Here is a 26,045-nt window from a genome sequence, read left to right as displayed (position 1 = left end):
GTAGGAATGTGCATAAGTGTGATGACAACACAGGTAATTTATTAGTCCTTGTAAATAGAGAAAGCTATTAGCATTAATATTGATTTGAATGGATCAATGGGAAGAAAAAGCTTTAAAATTTTTTTTTTCCCACTTTTGGCTGCTCCATGGCATATGGAGCTCCTGGGCCAGAGATTAGATCCAATGGAGCCGCAGTCGCCACCTAAGCTGCAGCTGCTGCAACACTGGATCCTTATCCCACTGTGCTGGGCTGGGGATCCAACCTGCCTACCAGTGCTCTCAAGACACCACACCATAGCAAGAACTTGGAAAAAACTTAAAATTTTGATTGGGCCTATTTGGCACTAACTATATCTGTGACACTGGAATTTCTAGCATGTTTAATGTTGCATTAAGTGAACCTTATTAACCTACTTCTTCGTAAAACCTACTTCACAATTCCTATTCTAGCTTTGCCTAGCCTCTCCAGCTTGGTCTAATTCTCTGGTTCCTCTCCTTTCTCTCTCCCTAAAAATATTGACATCTATTAGGATTCCTTTTTGGTTCCTCTTTCCTCTTTGTTGTATTTTCACCCTAGCTCATTACTCGCATAAATTTAAATATTGTCTATATACTGACAATCCCTATGTTTATATCTCTATTCCAGACTGATTCCGAGCCTCAGACTTGAAGAGCCAATCACCCACTGTTGTTTGGATGAGTTGGAGAACACATCCAAAATGGAGTTCGAGATGCTTTTCCCTTATGTCCACTCCCATCTGCCTGATCTTCTCCCAGTAGACCTGACCTTGGGACCCAGCAGGACCATTTTCTTTCCAGTTATGAAAGTCAGAAATCTGGAGGTCACCCTGTGCAAATACTGATGTTCCTGCCCAAGAATATATCTTTGTTCAGCATTTCCCACCTGAATTACTGAAATATTCATCTAATCTGAATCATTACTTTTTCAAAGAAAGTACCCCTCAAATCCATAATCCCGCACAGTTGCCGGATGATCAGAATTTATCTGTTACTCTCTTGACTAAAAACCTTTCAGTGGCTTCCTATTTCACTGGGATAAAATCCAAACCTTTCCCCTTATCTTACAAAGTTCCCCTTGGTCCTGCCCCTCCTACCTCCTTCATGGCATCTCCCTCCTTTACCCAAGTCCAGTCACACCAGTGTTGTCATTTCTGGTTACCTGAAAGGTTCTTGGATTAATTCATCACAGGGCTGACTCTTTTTCATCCTTTGACTTTCTGTTTAAAAGTCAATAGCTTTAGTTAATTGGGTGTTTGTCTTACTGTTTATCTCCCCCAAAGAATTGCAAACGTCAGGGATCTTGACTGTCCTATCACTTGTATTCTCATTACCTTGTGCACTGCATGGCCCAGGGGTAAGAATTCAATAAACACTCCTGAGTGAATAAATGAAAGAATGAGTGCCACAATTATACAATAGATTTTATATGGAACAATGGTAAAAAACTGAAAGTAGTTATTAACATTAAAAGGTAACTATGGTTAGCTATCATCTAGCCTAGTTATAATTAAGTTTAATTTTCAACATGCTAAATAAACTTTGTTAATTTTTCTTAATCACAGTGGAACACCATACACGCATGACAGACGTATGCTTAGTATTCATCTCTGTATAGTCTAACTCTCACAGTTAGTTAATCATGTCTGAAAGTTTTTGGCTCCCAATTTTTTTTTTTTTTTTTTTAGGGCTGCACCTGTAGTATATGGAAGTTCCCAGGCTAGGGGTCAAATCAGAGCTGCAGCTGCTGGCCTATATGACAACCACAGCAACATGGGATCCGATCCAAGCCACATTATAGGTCTGTGACCTATACCACAGCTCAAGGCAACATTGGATCCTTAACTCACTGATCAAGGCCAGGAACCAGAGTCCTCACGAACACTAGTCGGGTTCTTAACCTATTAAGCCACAATGTGAAATCCCCCAATTCTTTTTTTCACCCCAATTCTTTTTTTTTTTTTTTTTGATAGGCAAGAAGTAGATTTATTAAGATAGGACTCTGGTGAGAGGTGCAAGTGGGCAGGCATGGAAGTTCTGCCCCCCACCCCATTCTTAAAAGAGAAGCTTCACTGATTTTATTTAGGAGAGCTTTAGAAAATTTTAGCAAATTTGTATCTTTGCAACTTTGGCAAAAGGTATACTTTTATTGACTTAATATCTGTACAGATTAAATGCTTTGTATTTGTTAGCCTGTAAATATCACAGCTGGTTAAACTGGGGACATTATAAGAAGTCACTCCATTTAATTCTTGATACCAGTTCTTTCCCACATTGCTACTTCCTCATTCTTTGTTTTCCATACATTATTATTTTGGTCTCAATTGTCCAAGGCTGAAAGCAACCATGCTGAATTTTATCCTTTTTTTTTTTTTTGCATACAGAGGAACCCCAGCATGAAACAAAGAATGCACTGTTTATAAATCTTTATTGGCTGGATGCTAAGATAACAGCTGCAAGCAGTTAAGAATTAAGGGACTTTTCCCCATCCCCTCCCTTTGGCCATTTAAATTCTCTTCTGATGAACCTACAAACAACCCAGCTGATAGAGATTTGTAACATTCTCTAAGTCTTATTCTTTTAAACTTTTTTTTGTCTTTTTGCTTTTTCTAAGGCCGGTCCCGCGGCTTACGGAGATTCCCAGGCTAGGGGTCTAATCGGAGCTGTAGCCACTGGCCTACGCCAGAGCCACAGCAACGAGGGATCCGAGCCGCATCTGCAAACTACACCACAGCTCATGACAACACCAGATCCTTAACCCACTGAGCAAGGCCAGGGATCGAACCTGCAACCTCACGGTTACTAGTCGAGTTTGTTAACCACTGAGTCACTACGGAAATTCCTCTAAGTCTTATTTTGACTGATCTAATTTCTGCAAAAATATGCAACACTTGCGTAGGTTTGGTTGGATAATATATTTTGGATTTTCTTTATAAAACGTTTTTTTAATTTTATGAATGTATGGACTGATAGATGATGAATGATTATAAAAGGCAATACTTTTTACTCTTATCTCTCTGGGAGAGATATTTTTTAAGAAGCCAATGAAAAATAGCTTCTAATTGAAGTCTTTAGAGATATGAAAACTTTATATATGCATATTGCTCATGACAATAATAAAAATGGACTCTACTCTTTCAAAATGGAATTTCCTACTAAGGAACATTCCCATAACCTCTAAACTTGTAATTAGCAGGTCTAGTCACTCATGGCATAACTTTTCCACTGGGAGAGGATTTCAAGCCAGCTTTCCATGTATTAATGTGATGTTTACAGGGGATGCACATGGGAAAATACTGCAGAATAAAACTGGTCAAATTGAGCAGAACTCAATCAAATGAGCCATCATAAATGGGTAAGATTCAGGACATCATACAGACTTGTTAAAAATTGTTTAGGGTTTATTAATGATGGCCATTCTGACTGGTGTGAGGTGATAACTCATGTACACAATGGAATACTACTCAACCATAAAAAAGAATGACATAATGCCATTTGCAGCAACATGGATGGAACTAGAGAATCTCATACTGAGTGAAATGAGCCAGAAAGACAAAGACAAATACCATATGATATCACTTATAACTGGAATCTAATATCCAGCACAAATGAACATCTCCTCAGAAAAGAAAATCGTGGGAGTTCCCGTCGTGGCACAGTGGTTAACGAATCCGACTAGGAACCATGAGGTTGCGGGTTCAATCCCTGCCCTTGCTCAGTGGGTTAACAATCCGGCTTTGCCGTGAGCTGTGGGGTAGGTTACAGACGCGGCTCAGATCCCGCGCTGCTGTGGCTCTGGTGTAGGCCGGTGGCTACAGCTCCGATTCGACCCCTAGCCTGGGAACCTTCATATGCCGCAGGAGCGACCCAAGAAATAGCAAAAAAGACAAAAAAAAAAGGAAAGAAAATCATGGACTTGGAGAAGAGACTTGTGGCTGCCTGATGGGAGGGGGAGGGAGTGGGAGGGATCGGGAGCTTGGGCTTATCAGACACAACTTAGAATAGATTTACAAGGAGATCCTGCTGAATAGCATTGAGAACTTTGTCTAGATACTCATGTTGCAACAGAAGAAAGGGTGGGGGGAAAATATAATTGTAATGTATACATGTAAGGATAACCTGACCCCTTTGCTGTACAGTGGGGAAAAAAAAAATTGTTTAGGGTAACCATGGCCTTCACCCTTAATCCTAACTTGAAATCTAAATGAAAATGTTTCATGAACAAAGAACTTTACAAACACACATCCAAGGAAGTAATTGTGAATATTGTAGAAAAGGAAACAGGACCCTCTTAGGATTACTGGCTGGGTCTGAAAATTAAACTGACAGAGCAAGATTAACAAGAGAAAAGCATGGAGATTTGTTTTTATTTGTATTTCTTTACTTATATTTCTCATTAAACTTTTTTAAAATGGGTCTCAAAATTCTGTGGCAGATTGTTTCCATTAAAAAGTATTTTTTTTATTAATGTCTAGTTGATTTACAGTGCTGTGTTAGGTTACATGGACAAAAAAATGATTCAGTTTTATATATAAAATTATACATATATAATATAAATATATGCAAATTATGTATTTATAATATATAATTATATATATAATTTATATATAATGTAATATATATTTGTTTATATAGTTGTATAATTTATATATATAATAACATTTATATATAATCAGTTATATATAATATATATTCTTTTTTCAGATTCTTTTCCATTATAGGTTATTACAAGATATTGGTATAGTTTCCTGTGCTATACAGTAGGTCCCTATCTATTTTATATAGAGTAGTGTGTATATGTTAATCCCAAATTTATCTCTCCCCCCAACTCTTCCCCCTCTGGTAACAGTAAGTTAGTTTTCTATGTCTGTGAATCTATTTCTGTTTTGTAAATGAGTTCATTTGTATCATTTTTTTTAGATTCCACATATAAGCAATGTCATATGATATTTATATTTCTCTGTCTGACTTACTTCACTTAGTATGATAATCTCTAGGTCCATCCCTATTGTTGCAAATGGCATTATTTCATTCTTTTTTATGGCTGAGTAACATTCAGACTTACTTAATATAAGCCTTATGTGGCATGGGTGCCTTCAAAAGGAAATAAAGATCCAAAGAATCAAACCTGTGTATTTTTATGCCGAATTTGATAAAGAGTGAAGTCACAAAGGAATAAGATAGGTGAAGAAGTATGAGAGAGAAAAAAATATATTGTGTATATAGGTACCTACATATATAACTAAATCCCTGTGTTGCACAGCTGAAACTAACAACATTGTAAATCAACTCTCCTTCAATTAAAAACAAAAACAAAAATTAGTGAGCCTATGTTTGAGCTAAATTAACACATGGTGACAGGACCACAACTGACTGAACTTCTGGGATGGCTGAGAGTGGAAGGTGGTGCTGGCAGACCCTATACACACAAGTGAAAGTTACCTCCATCGTAAGTCCAAGTTTGAAGATCGTCCTGTGTTCTTAAAGCATTCTTACAAAATCTGTACGTTGAACTGGAAAAAAAGGAAGAAGTATAAGGATAGTGTAGTGAACGGAGGGAAACTGAAGTCTGTGGGTTAGAATTCTTCATGGTGTTCCCTGGTCTTCAGAGATTAGAACGCTCCTTTCCTCTGGGTACAGGGAGGTCACCATTCACATGAGGGTTTTATGACCTGTTTCAGGGAAGAGGGGAAGGAAGGAAGTTAGGGTGACCTTCTTGCTTTGTCATTTTCTCATACTCTTCCAGCTTAAATTATTCAAGATGCCAAGCGTGCCATATTTGTTGGGTAGTGTGTCCTGAACCCCATCACTGTCAAGAAGAAAACTACATGCAGTAATATTCAAAGGGTCCTAGGTGATTACACTTAAAGATACACACATACACAAAATAATGAGATATGTCTATTCCCGTATTCTGTTTATTTATTTTCTCCTTGAAATAAAGACAGATGATTGGACATAGTGCTTAATGCCTTTTCATAAACAATAGAATGCTAGAGCAGGACAGAATGGAAACCCAGGAATCTAGACAACACTTTCCAGTGAAGAAACAGAGCCAGGAAATGAAAGTGAGTTATCAAGTGAGGCATGTCTGTTTAGCAAAGGAGTTGAGTTTGTGGCTTCTCAACTATACTATGTTTTTTCTTGGCAAATTTTCTGACTGAAAGAAGATATTCAAAGAAGAGCTTGGGAAAAAAGAGAAAACTGAATTGCCAGATAAGTTAATAAGAACAGTTTTCCATTTGCCTTCTAGGCTTTCTCCAGGGTGAGCCCTAAATGCCAAAGGCTTCCATGGTGTGTAATGAATTGGATCTTCTGCCCCATCCCCACCCCTATCCATGCCTTTACCTTGGCACTAGTTAAACACCATCCTTGGGATAATTAAGAGAATGGCCATTCAAATAATTTCCTGTGTTCTGTGCTTTAGATGTGGCATGCTAGTTGAGAAAGATTGAATTTTCTAACACAGAAAACAAATGAGCAGTAGGCAGGCAGTACAAACTAAAGAAACAGCTTGTTGTAGGAAGGTGAGGTGAGAACCTGGGCTTTGTGACATTCTGAATTGAGTGTAAATCCCATCTATGTCCCTTACCAGCTATGCCACAGTGAGAAAATGACTTAACTTTTATAAGCCTGATTTTTTTTTTTGACCTGTATAATGGGGATAACATAGCCTACCTCTTAGGAACTCTTGTAAAGATTAAAAAACACATAAGAAGCACTAGGCCATTAGAAATACTTAATACATATCTTAAGGAGGAAATCTGACTGAATGGAATGAGCATATGGTCTTTGGAGTTGGATAGACTTGGGCTCAAATCCTGATGCTGCCACTGGGTCTCCTAATAGGATGCCTGGGACACTGTAGATGCTAAATGAAATGCCAGTTTCTTCCCTTTCTCCTCCTTCCATCAACTTGTTAACATAGAACTAAAGCTCTTAAGCTGCTGTGTGCAACAGAATCCTCTAGAGAACGAGTTAAATCAGACCACTGAGCCTCAGCCCCAGAGTGTTCCATCCAGTGTTATCTGTCTAGGGCCAAATTTTGCATTTCTAACAAGTTCCCAGATGACGCTGAAGTTGGATGTAGATATAGAACAGATACTTTTGGATGTTAGAGCACAAAAATCTTCAGCTCTTGGGCCCCTTTTTGGTTTCTGATTGAAAGCTCCATTAAAATACATCAGCTGAGATATCTGAACTTTGTCTGATACTGGTCATGAAGACATGCCTAATTTCTATTCTCACTTCTACATGGTTTTTATTTTCTGTTCCTCTGCTTACTGACTTGGAATGCAGAGCTCAGTTTGAAATCAAAAAGAACAAGAAATGACTAGGTTAATACCTGTTGAACCAGACAATTCATCTCAAGTGAAAAGCACAGCAATGTATTTTCCAGTCCTATAATTTCCCCAGACTTCTCATTATTTCTTTTTACAGGTGAAAACTTGGGGTAATCAATTAAACAGTAAATCAAATACTGTGATCCAAATCCCACCTAACTGACACACAGCTTGGGATGCACAAACACAGTAGACTCGGGGCCAACCTTATATGTAAACATTTAGTTGTTGTTTATATCAGAAGTCAAACACTGGTGTTCCACTCTAGCTGAAGAATGCTTTGTTTATTTCATTTTGTTTGATGTGGGTCTTTTATTTGATGCCTGTTATGAACTGAATATTTTTGCACCCGCTGCCCCCCAAATTCATGTACTAAAGATTGTATTTGTTTTGTTATTTCTTTTTATGGATGCACCTGTGACATATGGAAGTTCCTAGGCTAAGGGTCGAATCAGAGCTGCAGCTGAGTCTTACGCCACAGCCACAGCAACACTGGATCCAAGCTGCATCTGCAACCTACGCCATAGCTTGCAGCAATGCTAGACACTTAATCCACTGAGTGAGGCCAGGGATTGAAGCCAGATCTTCAAGGACACTATGTCAGGTTCTTAACCTGCTGAGCCACAGTGGGAACTTCAGATGTACTGAAGCTTTAACCCCCAACGTAGCTGTATTTGGAGATGGGGCCTCTAGAGATGTAATTAAGGTTAAATGAGGTCATAAGGGTGGGGCTCTGATCCTATAGATCCTATAGGACTTATGTCCTTCTAAAAAGAGACACGAGAAAGCTCTCCTCTTTCCCCCCATTCTCTCTCTCTCACTCTCCATGTGCACATACCAAGGAAAGACCCTAAAGACATAGGAAACCAACCATGCTAACAAAGCAGTCTCAGACTTCTAGCCTCCAGAACCATAAGAAAATAAATGTTTCTTGTTTAAGACACTCCACTTATGGTATTTTGTAATGGCAGCGCAAGCAGACTAAATCAGTGCTTGCGTGCTATTGACCCAGAGGGTTTTCTCAAAATTCTGAAATGGTCATTGTGCTGGATGTCTTCCATTTGCTCCTGTAGATCCACTCTCCACCATGCTTCCTCTCCATGTATGCGAATTTGGATATTCCATCTGTTTTCTATTAGACAGACAGATGACATGATTATCAACATTTAAAAAATTGAGAGTTTTTTCATGAAAATAAATCTGTACTGTCAGGATCGCATGAGAAATGAAAAGATCTGGTAACAACCCTGGCAACAACAAACTGGCACTTCCCTTTTTGACTGGGCGTTAGCTCTCAAGTTGGCAGGCTTCACTCAATTACTTTCCCAGGCTGGCCTCTGTGGCCATCTGAGAATACTATCCCTGTTTCTCATGAGATGATGTGAAGAGCTAAACAATCCAGATGCTTGGAAATCTCTTTTATGGGCTGCTGTAGGTGTTGCTGGTAACAGCTCACAACTGCAACCTTTTCTGAAGTGTTGTCCTTAAGGTGATTGAAACCACTTGGCTTGGGAGTGCCCAGGAATTTGCCTCCTTCCCCCAAAAAACAAGACCAGCAATAAATTCTGAGAGAGACGTCTTCATCCTGGAAGGAGAAATCATTTATCTTGACCAGGATTGATATGTCTTCCAGAGATGGGCTTGCCTTTGCTACCCACAGTATCTCAACCAGCCTCAGTATGGTTTATTGAGTAAGTATCCTGCATAACGTTACTTGGAATCAAGGGACCCACTTTATGGTCAAAGATGTGCAATGATAAGCACACAACCATGTTATCTACAGGTCATGCTATGTGGCACACAATCCAGAAATTATTGGTGTGAAAAAGCAGTAGAATGATTTAAAGACACAACTGACACACCAGCTGAGAACTGACACTTTGTGAGAATGGGGCACTATCCTTTAGGATGCAGAACAGAATTTTATTTATTTATTTATTTTTGTCTTTTTGCTATTTCTTGGGCCGCTCCCGCGGCATATGGAGGTTCCCAGGCTAGGGGTCCAATCGGAGCTGCAGCCACCGGCCTACGCCAGAGCCACAGCACCTCGGGATCCGAGCCGCGTCTGCAACCTACACCACAGCTCACGGCAACGCCAGATCGTTAACCCACTGAGCAAGGGCAGGGATTGAACCCGCAACCTCATGGTTCCTAGTCGGATTCGTTAACCACTGCGCCACTATGGGAACTCCCAGAATTTTAACCTATAACTTATTTTTGGCTACTGCATTGGTCCTATATCCCTAATAACTAGAAAATATGGCCCAGTACCCAAGAGGTAGAAGTAGGAATGACCCCATTCACCATCATTCCCAGTGATCAACTTAAGCTATTTTATTTTATTTATTTTTTCTAGCTGCACTCACGGCATAAGGAAGTTCTTGGGCCAGGGATTGAATCCAAGACACAGCTGGGATCTATGACACCACAGCTGTGGCAATGCTGGATCCTTAACCCACTGCACTGAGCAGGGGATCAAACCCACCCCTCTGCAATGATCCAAGCCACTGTGGTTGTTATCTAAGCTGCTGCAGTTGGATTCTTAACCCATTGTGACACAGTGGAAACTCCCACTTGAGCAATTTTAGTCTCTGGTTCCTGGAGGGGAAATGCTACCCCCAGGAAGCTATCCTAAGATTCACTCTAAACTAAAACTTTCACTGCCACCTGGTCATTTCTTGTGCCAGAAGGTCAGTAGGCCCCCAAAGGAGCTCGCACCTAGTGAGGGAAATGGACACTGATTATTGCAAGGAAGTATGACTGTCACTACATAATGGAGAAAAACAAGGGTATGTGTAGAAGCACTTGGGGGATTCACTGGACCAGCTCTTGGTAGTCTCAGGCCCAGTCTTACATGGCCAGCCATCATGGCCATGACCTAATAAGTTTTGGTGTTCAGAGGCTCAGGACCCTCAGGAAGGAAAGTTTGGATCTTCTATAGATTTCTCCTGCACAAGGGTCCTCATCTCACACTCTTTTTCTAGTTTATCCTAAGATAACCTTCTGCCCTAAATTATTACCTTTCTACTTTTTTTTATTACTCAATGAATTTATTACATTTGTAGTTGTACAATGATCATCACAATCCAGTTTTATAGGATTTCCATCCCACAACCCCAGCACATCCCCCCACCCCCCGAGCTGTCTCTTTTGGAAACCATAAGTTTTTGTTTTGTTTTTTGTCTTTTTGCCTTTTCTAGGGCCGCTCCCATGGCATATAGAGGTTTCCGGGCTAGGGGTCTAATCGGAGCTGTAGCCGCCGACCTAGGCCACAGCCACAGCAACGCCGGATCTGAGCCATGTCTGCAACCTATACCACAGATCACAGCAACGCCAGATCCTTAACCTGCTGAGCAAGGTTAGGGATCGAACCCTCAACCTCATGGTTCTTAGTCAGATTCGTTAACCACTGAGCCACGATGGGAACTCCTGGAAACCATAAGTTTTTCAAAGTCTATGAGTCAGTATCTGTTCCGCAAAGAAGTTCATTCTGTCCTTTTTTCAGATTTCACATGTCAGTGAAAGCATTTGATGTTGGTGTCTCATTGTATGACTGACTTCACTTAGCATGATAATTTCTAGGTCCATCCATGTTGCTAAAAATGCTGGTATTTCGTTCCTTTTAATGGCTGAGTAATATTCCATTGTGTATATGGACCACATCTTTTTGACACACTCCTCTGTCAATGGATATTTAGGTTGTTTCCATTATCTTTCTACTTCATACCATAATTACAACTCCCATCTCTCAGCTAACATGTCAGTTTGCTAAGAGTATGATCTCTTAGGCATCTAGAAAAAAGAGTGTCTCATTTTATGCCATTGAGCATTTTGCCCATGGACCCTGAGATATCTACATATTTTGAAGACCCTGAACACCTATCAAGCTATAGGAGCAGAGTTACTCCTAATACAAGCAAATTAAGCAGGTGGTTAAGCTAATTATCTAGAATCCTGAATATATGCTAAATAGAGGCCAAAGATCTGAGGTGGAGGTGTTTTAAAGTTAAATTACTCAAATTACTTCTTACGTCCTCTGCTTCATGTAGCTTATATAGATCTGACATTAGAATCTTTTGAAATTTGTAGTAACACTCTTCATACCTTTTTGTTTAATTTCAGAGTTTGACAGACCTGAAGAATATGGATTTAATTACTAAAAAATAATTTTTCCAAGTAATAACTATTAGTACAACTCTTTTTTAGGCCAACTTACAAATAACTTCCAAATCGTGGGGTTTTTTCTCTTTTTTTGTACTTTCACATTTCAGTTATGTCCCAATTCTTAATTGTTTCCGTGAGTGAACAAAAAGCTCTGGAATACAGAGAGAAACACTTTTCTTGAATATATCTTGTTATGTTTGTGTCTAGAATTGCTGAGACGTTTGAAAATGACACCTTCTGCCATTATGAATGGTTTGTATAAACACAAAGCACACAGCAAGGAAAACAGTGGCATTTACAATCATGGAGAGGGAGAAAAATTCTAATTCAAAAAATGATTCTCGGGAGTTCCCGTCGTGGCACAGTGGTTAACGAATCTGACTAGGAACCATGAGGTTGCGGGTTCAATCCCTGCCCTTGCTCAGTGGGTTAATGATCCTGCGTTGCCATGAGGTGTGGTGTAGGTCGCATACGTGGCTCGGATCCTGCGTTGCTTCGGCTCTGGCGTAGGCTGGTGGCTACAGCTCCGATTTGACCCCTACCTAGCCTGGGAACCTCCATATGCCGAGGGAGCGGCTCAAGAAATGGCAAAAAGACCAAAAAAAAAAAGATTTTCACTGGTAGTAAAAGTAATAGGTGTTGGTGTTTTTCTCCATAACAGTTACCTAAACTACTTGGTTTTTATATCAGACTGACCTTTATTTTCCTCTAATATTTCCTCTGGAAAAATGCAAGCATTCCAAAAGTGTTTCCACTTTTTTAAAAATCATAGCACATTGCTTGGAAAATAAAGATACTCAGAGCTTAATAGTCACTGTTTTGAAAATGTTCGTAAATTATGTCTTAAAAACTATACCAAATCTTTTGAAAGTTTATTTAAAGCATTAAGTGTGCTCTAAGGTTTGTTTTTGTTTTTTTTTCTTGTTTTTTTTTGGTCTTTTTTTTTTGCTATTTCTTGGGCCTATCCCGCGGCATATGGAGGTTCCCAGGCTAGGGGTCGAATCGGAGCTGCAGCCACCAGCCTACGCCAGAGCCACAGCAATGCAGGATCCGAGCCGCGTCTGCAGCCTACACCACAGCTCACGGCAACGCCGGATTGTTAACCCACTGAGCAAGGGCAGGGATTGAACCCGCAACCTCATGGTTCCTAGTCGGATTCGTTAACCACTGTGCCACGACGGGAACTCCCAGGTTTTTTTTTTTTTTAATTTAGAGGTTTTTTTTCAGTTAAGTCATGGTACTCTTCAATTTCACACATTTCAACTTATGTCGTTAGCCTTGAAATCATTGTGAACTCAATTTGATTATTCTATGATAAGATTTTCTAAATCATCTTTCTCACCGGCTTCAGAACATTTTTTTTCCAAATTGCTCTCTTTCTCTCTCCTACTTTTCTTCTTCCTTTCCCTCTCCTTTTTTATTCCTGTCCGATTTTACCTGAAGACTGTTAGGTGAGGCTGAACAAGGCAGTCATGTGTTCTCGAGGAGGGGGAAGCCATGAGAGTCTGAAGCCCGAGAGAGAGTGGAGGACATCCACGTGGACAGCTACCCACAGTGGGATGTTGGAGCCTGAGTGGGGCGAGGGGTACCCATGCAAATGCAAAGTCCTCCATGGGGTGTTATATCCCTGAAGAGTGTGAACAGTGCATTCTCATGGGGAATGATGGTCAATAACTAAGTTATTCTACTGCTTTTTCACACCAATAGCTTCTGGATGGTGTGGCACATGGCATGTCTTGTAGACCCCACAGCTGTGTGCTCATTATTGCACCTCTTTGACCATAAAGTGGGTTCCTTGAGTCAAAAGATTGGGGTAGTAAACCCTGAGCTGAGTCAGACGGATGTCCATACAGGGGTTGACCCAATATGGAGCATCAAGTGAGGACAATGTCTACACACTTTGGACAACGGGAATGACTGACACGAGCGTTGGAGCCTGGGCAAACTGGAAATGGCGTCCACAGTTGAGAGAGGTGGAGGGATGCTGTAGCACTGACTTGGTCCAGAATATCAAAGTCTGAGTTGATGATCACACAGGAGCAATCCGTTACAGGGTGTTGGAATCCAAACAAGTAAGGAGGAGGGCATCCTCATGGTGAGTGGGGTGTTGTCTAGAATCCAAGTGGGTTGAGGGAGCTATCTGCTTGGGTTATATTTATGGTAAAGAAGTCTAGCAGACACGACCTTAAATGAGGGACTAATAGCACTGGAAATGAGACAAATAAAAATTATGTACCACCAGACAGAATGCAATGAGAAGAAAACAGCATCCTTTCCATGATATTAATGCCACAGATGCACAACCTGAAAAACTAATCATGAGAAAACACCACATAAATCTATGTTAAGGAACACTATGCCAAATAATTAGACTATAGCCACCAGGAGTGTCCAAATCATTCTCAAAAATGCACAAAGTTTCTCTTTTCTCCACATCCCAGTTAAAACTCATCTCTGGCCTTTTTGTTGATAGCCATTCAAACAGTGAAGTGATGTCTCATTGTGCTTTTGATTTACATTTCTCTGTGATTAGTGACATTGAAGATCTCTTCATGTACCTGTTGGTCATTTGTATGTCTTCTTTGGAAAAATGTCTATCCAGTTTCTCTGGCCATTTAAAAAATTGATTTGCCTTCTTGCTCTTGAGTTGTATGAGTTCCTTACACATTTTAAATACTAACCACTATCAAACAAGTGATTTGGAAATATTTTCTCCCATTTCATATGTTGTCTTTTTTATTTTTGTTTCTTTTACTGTTTGGAAACAGTTTTGGTTTGATATAGTTCCATTTGTTTATTTTTGCTTTTGTTGCTCATGCTTTTGGTGTCATATACAAAAAAAAAAAAAGATCATTGCTAAGACTAATATTAAGGAAATTTTCCCCCTGTTTTATTCTACAAGTTCTATAACTTCAGGTCTTACATTTAAGTCTTAAATCCATTTTGAGTTAATTTTTGTGAATGATGTAAGGTAGGAGTCCAATTTCATTCTTTGGCTGGTGATTGTCCAGTTTTACCAGCAACATTTATTGAAGAGACGATCCTTTTTCCATTGAGTGTTCTTGGCAACTTTTTCAAATGTAAGTTGACTGTATATATGAGAGTTTGTTTCTGGGCTCTTGATTCTGTTCCATTGGCCTATGCATCAATTTTTATGCCAGTCTATATCTCTTTGATTGCTACAACTTTGTAATATGGTTTGAAATTGAGAAATGTGATACCTCCAGTTTTGTTCTTCTTCCTGAAGATTGCTTTGGTTCTACAGGGTTTTTCTATGATTCCATATGAATTTTAAAGTCTTTTCTATGTCTTTGAAAAATGCCATTGGAATTTTGGTAGGAATTACATTGAACCTATAGATAGCTTTGGACAGCATGGGCATCTTCATTATATCAGTTCATATGACCTATGAACACAGGATATCTTTCCATTTATATGCATCTTCTTCAATTTTTTTCATTACCATCTTATATTTACCAGTGGAAGATTTTTTTTACCTCCTGGGCTAAATTTATTCCTAAGTATTTTGCTGTTTTTGATGCTATTTTAAATTGGAGTCTTTATTTCAATCTTTTCAGATTGTTTGTTGTTAGTGTATAGAAAGACAACTAATTTCTGCATGTTTATTTTATATCTTATGACTTTACTAAATTATTTGATTAGTTCTAATAGTTTTCTTGTGAAGTCTTTAGGATTTTCTATGAACAAGATTGTAACATGCATATACAAAGCCAATGTAACTTATTCCTTTCCAGTTGGATGACTTATTTATTTTTCTTGCCTACTTCCTCCAGCTAGGACTTCCAATACTATGTTGAATAGGAATGGTGAGAGTGGGCACCCTTGCCTTTTTTGCTTTTTTGCTTTTTAGGTCTGCACCCACAGCATATGGAAGTTCCAGGCTAGGGGTCCAATCAGAGCTACAGCTGCCAGCCTACACCACAGACACAGCAACACCAGATCCAAGCCACATCTGCAACCTATACCACAGCTCACAGCAATGCCAGATCCTTAACCCACTGAGCAAGGCCAGGGATAGAACCCGCATCCTCATGGTTCGTTAACCACTAGCCAGGAAGGGAACTCCCTGGGCACTCTTGTCTTGTACCTAATCCTAGAAGAAAAACTTTCAGCCTTTCACCATTGAGGATGTCAGCTGTGTATTAGTCATACATGGCCTTCTTATGTTGAGGTGAATTCTTTCTATACCTAATTCATTGAGAGTTTTTATCATGAAAAGATGTTGTATTTTGTCAAATACTTTTTCTGCATCTGCTGAGGTGATTATATGATTTTTATCTGTCATTCTATTAATGTGGTTTATTACATCTATTGATTTGTAGGTGTTAAATCATCCCTGCATTCTTGGGATAAATCCCATTTGATTACATTGTGTCATCCTTTTAGGGAGTTGTTGAATTCAGTGTGCTGGTGTTTTGTTGAGAATTCTTACGTGTATATTCGTCAGAGTTTTTTTTCTTACAGTGGACTTGATTATAGTAATCATTTCACAATGTAAACACAGATCAAATCATTACACTGTACAGTTTAAACTTGCACCATGTTATATATCAATGATATACCAATACAGCTGGGTAAAAAGGTATCCAGATAATGAAAGTCAAGGAAAAACCAAAGAACTGTTCTGATTTGACATAGTCTGTGGAGACAAGACAACTAAATCCAAACATGGGATTCTGACTTGGATTTTCTGTACAGAGTGTTATGGGGATAATTGGCAAAACTTGAATGGGGTCTGAGAATTAGAGATCATAGTAAAGCAGTGTTAGTTTTCTAATTTGATGATTACATTGCAATTAGGTAAGGGAATGCTCTTGTTTGTGAGAATTATTTTGGGAGTGCGATGGAGTATTATGGCACTGACTTTTTCCCAAATGATACAAGGTAGGAAAAAAATTATTTATAGTGTACTTGCAATTTTTGTGTAAATTGGACATTGTTGCAGAGTCAGAAAAAAATTTTAATTTATCTCCATAAATCTTAACCCAAAAGAAACCTTTATTTTATTACAAGTAGAACATTCTGATTAAATTGCCAAAATAAAGTGTGTTTGTTTCAGGAGGCTTTCTGATAAATATATCCTGGATCTACTCACTTTTCTCAATCTTTTTTCTGTTACTGCCTCAGTCAGAGCCAGGAGTGTCTCCCCTGCATGTCAGAGGCTTCCTGCTGTTGAATACGAATCTGCTGGCTTCTAACTTTGCCCATCTATGATCCAGTCTCCGCATAGCAACTGGAGTGATCTTTCAAAACCAGCCACATCTTTACTTCTCTTCTTGTAAAACTCCTCTGGCTCTTTGTAACTCTCAGAAAAAAATCTTAACTCTTTACTTTTATGGCCCTTCCTGGAGCATCAGGACAGTCTCATTGCTCTCACATCCCACCGCTCTCAACATTCACCTTTGTTGCCTTAGAGCATTTTTGCTTACTGCATCTAGAAGCCTGGTTCCTCTCTTCTTTGTACTTAGATCTTAGTCCAAAAACCACTTCGGAAAGGATATCTCTGAACTTCCCAATCCAAAGTAGTTCTTTCTGTCCTTATTCTTAGCTTCTATCTTTATCAACTTATCTAGTTTTTCTCCACTGAATTTAAGAACCTCTGAAATCATCCATCCATTTTTCTTTCTTTCTGTCTCTCTTCCTTTTCTCTTTCTTCCTTCTTTCTTTCTTTCCTTCTCTCTCCCTGCCTTTCTCTCTTCCTTCCTTCCTTCCGCCCTCCTTCCCTCCCTTCCTCCCTTTCTTTCTTTCTTTCTTTCTGTGGACCTTTCCTAACTAGACAGAGATAATTGCTTTCCAGCTCATTGCTATATTTCAATACCTAGAACTAAACCTGGTTCTCTTTGTGAATGAATGAATGAATGAGTATAAGAATACAGGGTCTGTGGGAGTGACGAACATTTTTCAGCTCAAAAAATAAAATTAAATAAAAGAAGGAAACGAATAGCTGAACATTATTTTCTAAAATCAGAGATTATAGGAGTTTCCCTTGCAGTGCAGCAGATACGAACCCAACTAGTGTCCAGAGGATTCGGATTCAATCCCCGCCCTTGCTCAGTGGATTAAGGATCCGGCATTGCTGTGAGCTGTGGTGTAGGTCGCAGATGTGGCTCAGATCCCACTTTGCTGTGGCTGTGGTGTAGGCCAGGAGTTGTAGCTCTGATTTGACCCCTAGCCTGGGAAATGCCATGTGCCACAAGTGCAGCCCTAAAAAGCAAAAAAAAAAAAAAAAAAAAAGTCAGAGATTATGATTTAAATAGCTTCTTAACACAATACTCTGACAATATACTTATAGTGAGATGAGTTTTTACAGATCTTTGTGAAATGTATTCTAAAAACAAACGAACAGGAGTTCCTGACAGGGCGTAGCAGAAACGAATCCAACTAGGAAACATGGTTTTTCGGGTTTGATCTGGGGCCTCGCTCAGTGGGTTAAGGATCTGGCATTGCCATAAGCTGTGGTGTAGGTCCCAGACATGGCTCAGATCTGGCGTTGCTGTGGCTGTGGTGTGGGCTGGCAGCTGTAGCTCTGATTAGACACCTAGCCTGGCAACATCCATATGCTGCAGGTGTGGCCTTAAAGAGACAAAAAAAAAAAAAGAAAGAAAGGAAAAGGAAGTTACAAATATGGATGGGGATAGTGAGGAAAAGCCCTATAAACTTATAATTTAAAATAATATATACACACATATCTCTATTATATTCATATATATTCTAGGTCCCCTTAAAAGGCCTCAAATCAATGAAAACCTTAACTGCACACTTAAAAATAAAGATAGTAAACTTTATCTTATGTGATTTTTTCTACTCTTTTTCTGTTATTTTTTTAATATAATGATTTTTTTCATTATAGCTAGCTTACAGTGTTCTGTCAATATTCTACTGTACAGCATGCTGACCCAGTTAAACATACAAGAATACTTTTTTTTTCTCACATTATCATGCTCCATCATAAGTGACTAGACATAGTTCCCAGTGCTACACAGCAGGATCTCATTGCTTATCCATCCAAAGGCAATCATCTGCATCTATTAACCCCAAGCTCCCCATCCATCCCACTCTCTCCTCCTCCCCCTTGGCAACCACAAGTCTAGTCTCGAAGACCATGATTTTTTTTCTGTGGAAAGATTCATTTGTGCTGTATATTAGATTCCAGATATAAGTGATATCATAGGGTATTTGTCTTTCTCTTTCTGACTTACTTCACTCAGGATGAGAGTCTCTAGTTCCACCCATGTTGCTGCAAATGGCATTATTTTGTTCTCTTTATAGTTGAGTAGTATTCCATTGTATATATATACCACATCTTCCTAATCTAATCATCTGTCGATGGACATTTGTGTTGTTTTCATGTCTTGGCTATTGTGAATAGTGCTACAATGAACATACAGGTGCATGTGTCTTTTTCAAGGAAAGTTTGTCCAGATATATGCCCAAGAGTGAGATTGTTGGGTCATATGGTAGCTCTATGTACAGTTTTCTGAGGTACCTCCATACTATTCTCCATAGTGGTTGTACCAGCTTACATTCCCACCAACAGTGCGGGAGGGTTCCCTTTTCTCCACACCCCCTCCAGCATTTGTTATTCGTGGACTTATTAATGATGGCCATTCTGACAGGTGTGAGATGGTACCTCATAGTAGTTTTGATTTGCATTTCTCTAATAATCAGGGATGCTGAGCATTTTTTCAAGTGCTTGTTGGCCATCTGTATATCTTCTTTGGAGAAATGTCTATTCAGGGCTTTTGCCCATTTTTTCCATTGAGTTGTTGGCTTTTTTTTTTTGCTGTTGAGTTGTATAAATTGTTTGTATATTTTAGTGATTAGGCCCTTGTCAGTTGCATCATTTGAAACTATTTCCTCTCATTCTGTAAGCTGTCTGTTTGTTTTCTTTTTGGTTTCCTTTGCCGTGCAAAAGCTTGTCAGTTTTAATAGGTCCCATTGGTTTATTTTTGCTTTTATTTCTGTTGCTTTGGGAGACTGACCTGAGAAAACATTTGTGAGGTTGATGTCAGAGAATGTTTTGCCTATGTTCTCTTCCAGGAGTTTGATGGTGCCTTGTCTTATATTTAAGCCTTTAAGCCATTTTGAGTTTATCTTATGTGATTTTTACCACATATATACATACATAAATTCTTAAAAAGGAAAGAAAAAAAATAACGACTGTCTTTTATCAAAGAATAGAGCCCAGATCTTGGTTTCTAATACCATTCCTCATTAAAATAAATGAAAGATCCTCAGAGAGATGGCTGGTTCCAGGTCCAGAATAGAAAAAGTATAAAATAGCTATCAAGAGAAAAAGCAAGGAAATACACAAACACTAATAAATATGTTTCAAATGAACATAGCGGCTGGCTTGGAAGGGTTTTCCAGGGTCCCAGTTTGGTGCAACTTGAGCATCAAAAAAGAGGAAAAAGGGTATCTTTACAAAAGAGATATTCTGGTTCACCAGATAAGTTGACATTATGTGCTTTTTAAAGAAAAGTAATGGGAGGTATACACTATCTATGCAGTATTCTTGATAAAAGTGCTTAACTTGATTCTAATCACAAGGAAACAATCAGACAAATTTATCTTCTATGATAACTGGCTCAGTGTCTTCAAAAATATCAGTGTCTAAAAGACAAAAAAAGATAGGATGACTTTCTTAGATTACAGGAACTAAAGCGATTTGGCATCCAAATGCAATATCTGATCCTGGATGGAAGAATATACTTGTTCTTAAAAATAGTTTTTCTGCAAATGACTTTCAAATTATTTTTCCAAAATACACACACACATATGTACACACATACATGTACATGTATACACATGCATACATGTAATACATATATACATATAGAAAGAATATAACAAAATATTAATGTTCATTGAACTTAGGCAAAGGATTAACAAATGCTCACCGTACTATATTTTCAAGATTCTATGGTTTGCACTTTTTTGTTTTTTAGGGCTGAACCCATGGCATATGGAAGTTTTCAGGCTAGAGGACCAATTGGAACCGCAGCTGCTGGCCTGTACCACAGCCACAGCAACACCAGATCCAAGCCACGTCTTCAACCTATGCCACAGTTCACAGTAACTTGGGATCCTTAACCCACTGAGTGGGGCCAGGGCTTGAACCCACATCTTCATGGATACTAGTCGGGTTCTTTGCCACTGAGCCACAATGGGAACTCCTATGGTTTGAAGCTTTTTAAAATTAAAAAAAAAAAAAGAGTAAAGAAGAGTAACAACAATAAAACATTACAGACTCTGCAGTCAGACTGCCTGGGTTCAAATCCAGGCTCTAAGTACCAGTTGCGAGACCAGCATTTCTAGATCTATTTTCTGATCTGGGAAAAGAAGGCAATAATGAAGCTGTTTCATAGGGGGGTTTTTCTTAAGGTTTAAATATGAAAAATGCATGCTGAGCATACGGCACAGTTTCTTGACATACAGTTAGTACTCAGTAAATGTTAATATTGATTATTGCATTACCCCCAAAACTGTGATAGCTCATAATGAAATAAGACTATCATTCAGCTGTTAATGAGATGGTGAACATTTATAAAAATATACTTTTGAAATTTTTTTTCTCTTTTATACCAGTTTTAAGAAAGTAAACTCATAAGAGGATTTGCACCTTCATGGACAAAGCATCTTAGAATGTCTTTATCTAAGACAAAACTAAATCCCTAGTTTTGTTTTCCTTGGTTGCAAATTGACAAATCTTTTCACTGTAGAAGTGACAGAGGTGTGGTGCATTTAACCCTATGTGACTGACCCAAAATTGTTGTACAGGAAATGTGAAATAATGAGGGAATAAAAGAATGAACAAGTCGGTAAACTGACCCCGGAAGTCAGAGAATCTGACTCCCAAAGGCTAAGAAAGCGATGAGCTTCTGCTTTCCTCTCTAGGGGTCTACCTCAGCGGCCACCTCCATGTGCTGATTAGATTTGGGGTCAAAGGGCTCCTTTGTGTCGCCATCTAGCCCTAATTTCATTGTTGCTTCTTTATTGTTTTGTGGGCTGTGAATGGTTTCTCTAACCTATACTCTGAGGTTGTGATTTAAATGGTGCCAAGAGAATACAGTGACTTCTCTTCTGGTGGCTTCTAGCTGAGATGCATTTATGTGTGATATCTGGAAGGAGGATCTCCTGATATCCCCCGTTACTCATTAAGAGTTTAATACAATCAGTTTAACAGATTGAATAGCTTAACAGTTTGGTCACTTACCTGGAACTTGAGAAAACAGACAGAATTGACAGAGCAAAAGAAGATCAAATTCTGGACATTTACCCAAAAGAAAGGCAGCTCTGAAGGCTGAAACAAAAGGTGGGCTCTGAACCGCAAGAAAGCAATACAGGTGGATGCAAGGGACCGAGGAAAAGATGGATGAAGGTGAAGAGGACAAACTTCTTACCCTCTTTCTCTAGTGCTGGTTGTGCATATTTCAGCAGAGTACAAAGACTACCAGAAAGCCTTTCACCTCGTTTTGTCCTCATTTCTCACGACATATCAAAATGTTTTTTAAGCACTCTGGTGGAAAATAAATCAAAAGTGTTAAAAGTATGTAATGACGATTTTCCCTCTTCTGTTGGTCCTCAGGGTTTTTGGGCAAAGTGAGTAATTGTCTAAAACCAACACTTTGTGCCATTCATCCATGATTTGAGGAACTGACTTATGAAAAGGTTGAGAGACAACCACTGCGTTTAAATGACCTGGACCCTGACACCGAGGTGATCCAAGTCAGGAAAGTAGAAAGCAGTCTCCATTCGAAGGTCAAAAAAAATCTACCCCAGCTGCAAATACATGTGGCTGAATCATAGCCAATGAATGGGTCCATCACAGCTGCTGCAGGCTTTATTATTTGATTTTCTAAATATTCAGTGTTTCTGATTTTTCAAAGTTTGCTCTCATGGAATTCTTCCAGTTTAATATTACATCCAGGAACTAACAGAAAGGGAGTGCTTCATCATTTACTATAAGACGTGAGCAAAGGATCTTTGAGAGGAAGGAAGGAATGGGGGAGGGGGACATATTCCTGCCAACTGGATTTTCCCCAATACTGCCCACCTCCTTAAAACTCTATCAAAGGGCACTGTACCAATACACTAACAGAACTGCTGAACTGATTCAAGACAACAAAATATATTGAGCTGTGATTTGTACTTAATCTCTATTGCTTTTGAAAGTAGAAAGGAGCAGTAATACAAGTAATGTGAAATGGTAGATGAGCTAAAATAAAGCTGAAATATATTTTTGTCTTACACTTGATTTGGATGATGTAAACATTCAATAACACACATCACTTCAAAAACAATGCAAATGCAATGTGGGTAGGGTACGTAGTTGGAAAATGTAGGTTTGGGATCAGACAGAAATAAACAGAAATTCTAGCTTTGTCACTACTGGCTAGATGGCAATTTACTTAATATCTCCGAGCCTTAGGTTCCTCAATCATAAACAGCAGTTATACGTCCTCCTTCTAGGATTAAAGAGATAATACACATGAATCAGCAGATAGTGGATGAGTAGGTAGCACATGGGCACTATTTTCTCCAGAAGGAGTTGCCTCAACCCATCTTCCCTTTTGACCCCACTCATCAGGCTCAGCTCTGATGCACCTGCTCCGTAGCATCTAAGAATATGCATTCCTTTTCTCATCTACTTTCTGTGACATTCACAACCTGTTAGAGAGTATCACCGACACGCAGGAATTAAGGATATAATAATCATGAAATGTTTTGATACATTTAAAATTATGACAAATATGAGATTTTATTTTCAAAGCAGGATTAAAACAAGAGGTGAGCTAGTCTTTGCCACTTTTTATATTTTCTATCTGAATTCTCTCAGACTTGAGTTACATCCAAAATCCAGCTTTAGGCCTCAGAAATAAAAACGTTTTCACACAAATGCTCCCTCTTCAGGGCCCCCATCTGGAGCCCTCTCTCAACGGAGAGGGAAGGTTTGTCTATACAACAGATGTGACCTTGGATTTGGACTTCTTTCTCTTCCCACCACTTTATCCTTATGTCTGCTTCCCACCTCCTCCTGAAAGCTGTCTGACTGTGACTATATGTTGACCCTGGTTTTCTGTAATTCTTGGGAAATGCTTTAATCACTTCCTCTTGGACCATTGCAATTTCTCCTCATGCACTCTTTCAAAATCTTTGCTTGTGAAATTGTCTTATCCACCAAATTGTAATCAGCCTGCTTTTCTAAAACGGAGGCCTCCCATTCTTCCTTGTTTCATATTTTATCAAAAGCCAAGGCAAATTCAGAACTAAACTCTGTTTCTAAATCTTGATTGTGCATGAGGATGTCTTAAAAAAAAAAATGAGGATGTCTTTATTTATGGCCTTCATTCAAGCTCCTTTCTTGTTTTATCACTCAATGCAGATTTGAATTGGGCAGTGGTCTTCTATTGGACTTGCCATATGTATCAAATATTTATTTCAGCCACAGAGGTTTACATAGCATGAAATCTTGCCCTAAACATTTCTCTTTGGTTGGTGAGGCACTCTGAAAATTTCCTAATGTTCCTGAGAGTTAAGGACATCCTGAGATCTGTTTCAATAAGGCAATTTTCCTCTCCACATTTGCTTGACTTCATGCATGCAATTTAATATCCCACTTAAGAAGATATTGTCTGTGGATGAGATAGAAGACAGGAAGCAAACTGATTTATTAAATCTTCAGGCAGTAAACAAAGACTTCCCATCTGAGTTCTTTACCACAAACACAAATAACCCTAAACCCTCAAACCCTCAAACCCTCTCCAACACATAGAATGCCTGTCTTTTCCTAGCCTTGGAAATAACTATTTAACGGCGTGTGTAATTGTTACCAAGTTACTATCTTTACCCTATCAGAAAAGGTTTCCTGCTCTGTCTTCTGGCTTAGTCATCAGATTTTTTTTGTTGGTTTCTCTTTCTATATCTCCTCTATCCCAGAAGACATGCAGAGGAAGCTCCCAGTGGCCCATAACCACAGATGTTACGACTTATGGTTGGCAGAGAAATTGATTCAATCACTCATAAGTCACTCCTAAACCATCATTTATTTAAAAAAAAAAAAAAAGGCAGGTTCATGCTGTACTTCTATCCAGAGAAATCCACAAAAGACCTGTTTGGCCACAAATCACACCCAGTATGCCGAACACCTACCCTGTGACATTCCCTTTAATGGACCTGTTTGAAACTGATGTTCATTATTCATCATCTCTGTCTTATTACTAAATATGACAAGGCTCTCGTAAACAATATTTTTAAGACACTCATAGATCTACTTTCAGCTCCTAGGTGATGACCACCTGTTTATTTGAGGCTATCCATGGCTCTTTAAAGTGATTTTTATGATACACACATAACCTGTGGCATATGGAAGTTCCCAGGTTAGGGGTCGAATTGGAGCTGTAGCTGCCAGCCTACACCACAGCCACAGCAATGTGGGATCTGAGCCATGTCTGTGAACTACACCACAGCTCATGGCAATGCTGGATCCCCAACTCTCTGAGCAGAGCCAGGGATTGAAACTGCATCCTTATAGATACTAGTCAGATTCGTTTCTGCTGAGCCACAACAGGAACTCCCAAAATATTTTAAATCAGACCTTTTGTAACAATACCCTACAATTTTTGTAAAAGTCTTATCCAGGCATTTTCACATGATACTCATGAACAGAAAACTAATTTTATTTGAAAACATGTTTATTTGGTCAAAAAAGTGTTTTTCTAGTGACATGGCCTCTACTTCTACAGGAAGAGGAAGAGAACAGAGCTTTGTAGCACAACACTCTGCATTATCCCAACCTTTCCTCACTGCAGTCTCATGAATGATATTGTTAATTCCATTTTGCATGTGAGAAATAAAGGCTCAGAGATATTAACTGTTCAAGTGGCTGAACTGGGATTTAATCTAATTTTGTTTTTTGTTTTTTGGTCTTTTTAGGGCTGCACCCAGGACATATGGAGGTGCCCAGGCTAGGGATGAAACTGAAGCTGCAGCCACTGGCCTACACCACAGCCACAGCAACGCCAGATCCGAGCCACATCTTCGACCTACACCACAGATCATGGGAGAGCCGGATCCTTAATCCACTGAGCAAGGTCAGGGATTGAACCTGCATCCTCATGGATACTAGTAAGATTTGTTTCCACTGCGCCACAACAGGAATTCCATTTTTTATCGAATTCAAATGCTCATGCTGCTTCCATGGGATATGTCCCTTTCCAGGAAGGTGTTCCCCTTCCTTTTGGGAAAAAAAAAACAAAAAACAAACTCTACCTAGAACAGAGAGGGAAAAAGATAAACCAATTTATCTCAAAATTGGAAGGAGGGTAAAACTCTCATTCTCCCAGAAGAAAAAAATGTAGTAATATATTACTCTTAGTGAAATATAAAAGGTAAGATTGTAAAATGCAATAAGTTGATAATTTTGCTTAAATAATATGAGCGCCAAACATATAAACATTTATCACAGTCACTTTTTTATTAAAGCTCTATGCAGAATTT

The 26,045-nt window shown here is 39.0% G+C and overlaps 1 long non-coding RNA gene across 1 annotated transcript in view; it reads right to left on the bottom strand.

Moving 5' to 3' along the window:
* The window catches only part of LOC125123521 (uncharacterized), a 98,353-nt gene that overhangs the window by 4,345 nt on the left and 67,963 nt on the right, over positions 1 to 26,045 (bottom strand). The window contains exon 2 of the long non-coding RNA XR_007134085.1: positions 5,461 to 5,531. This is a non-coding gene — a long non-coding RNA (uncharacterized LOC125123521). The remainder of the gene's footprint in view (positions 1 to 5,460; positions 5,532 to 26,045) is intronic.

The sequence above is a fragment of the Phacochoerus africanus genome, chromosome 3, assembly GCF_016906955.1.
Source record: "Phacochoerus africanus isolate WHEZ1 chromosome 3, ROS_Pafr_v1, whole genome shotgun sequence".
In the NCBI taxonomy this organism is placed as follows: Eukaryota; Metazoa; Chordata; class Mammalia; order Artiodactyla; family Suidae; genus Phacochoerus; species Phacochoerus africanus.
Note: the sequence above shows the minus strand (reverse complement) of the source record. Positions and strands in the feature narration are given on the sequence as shown.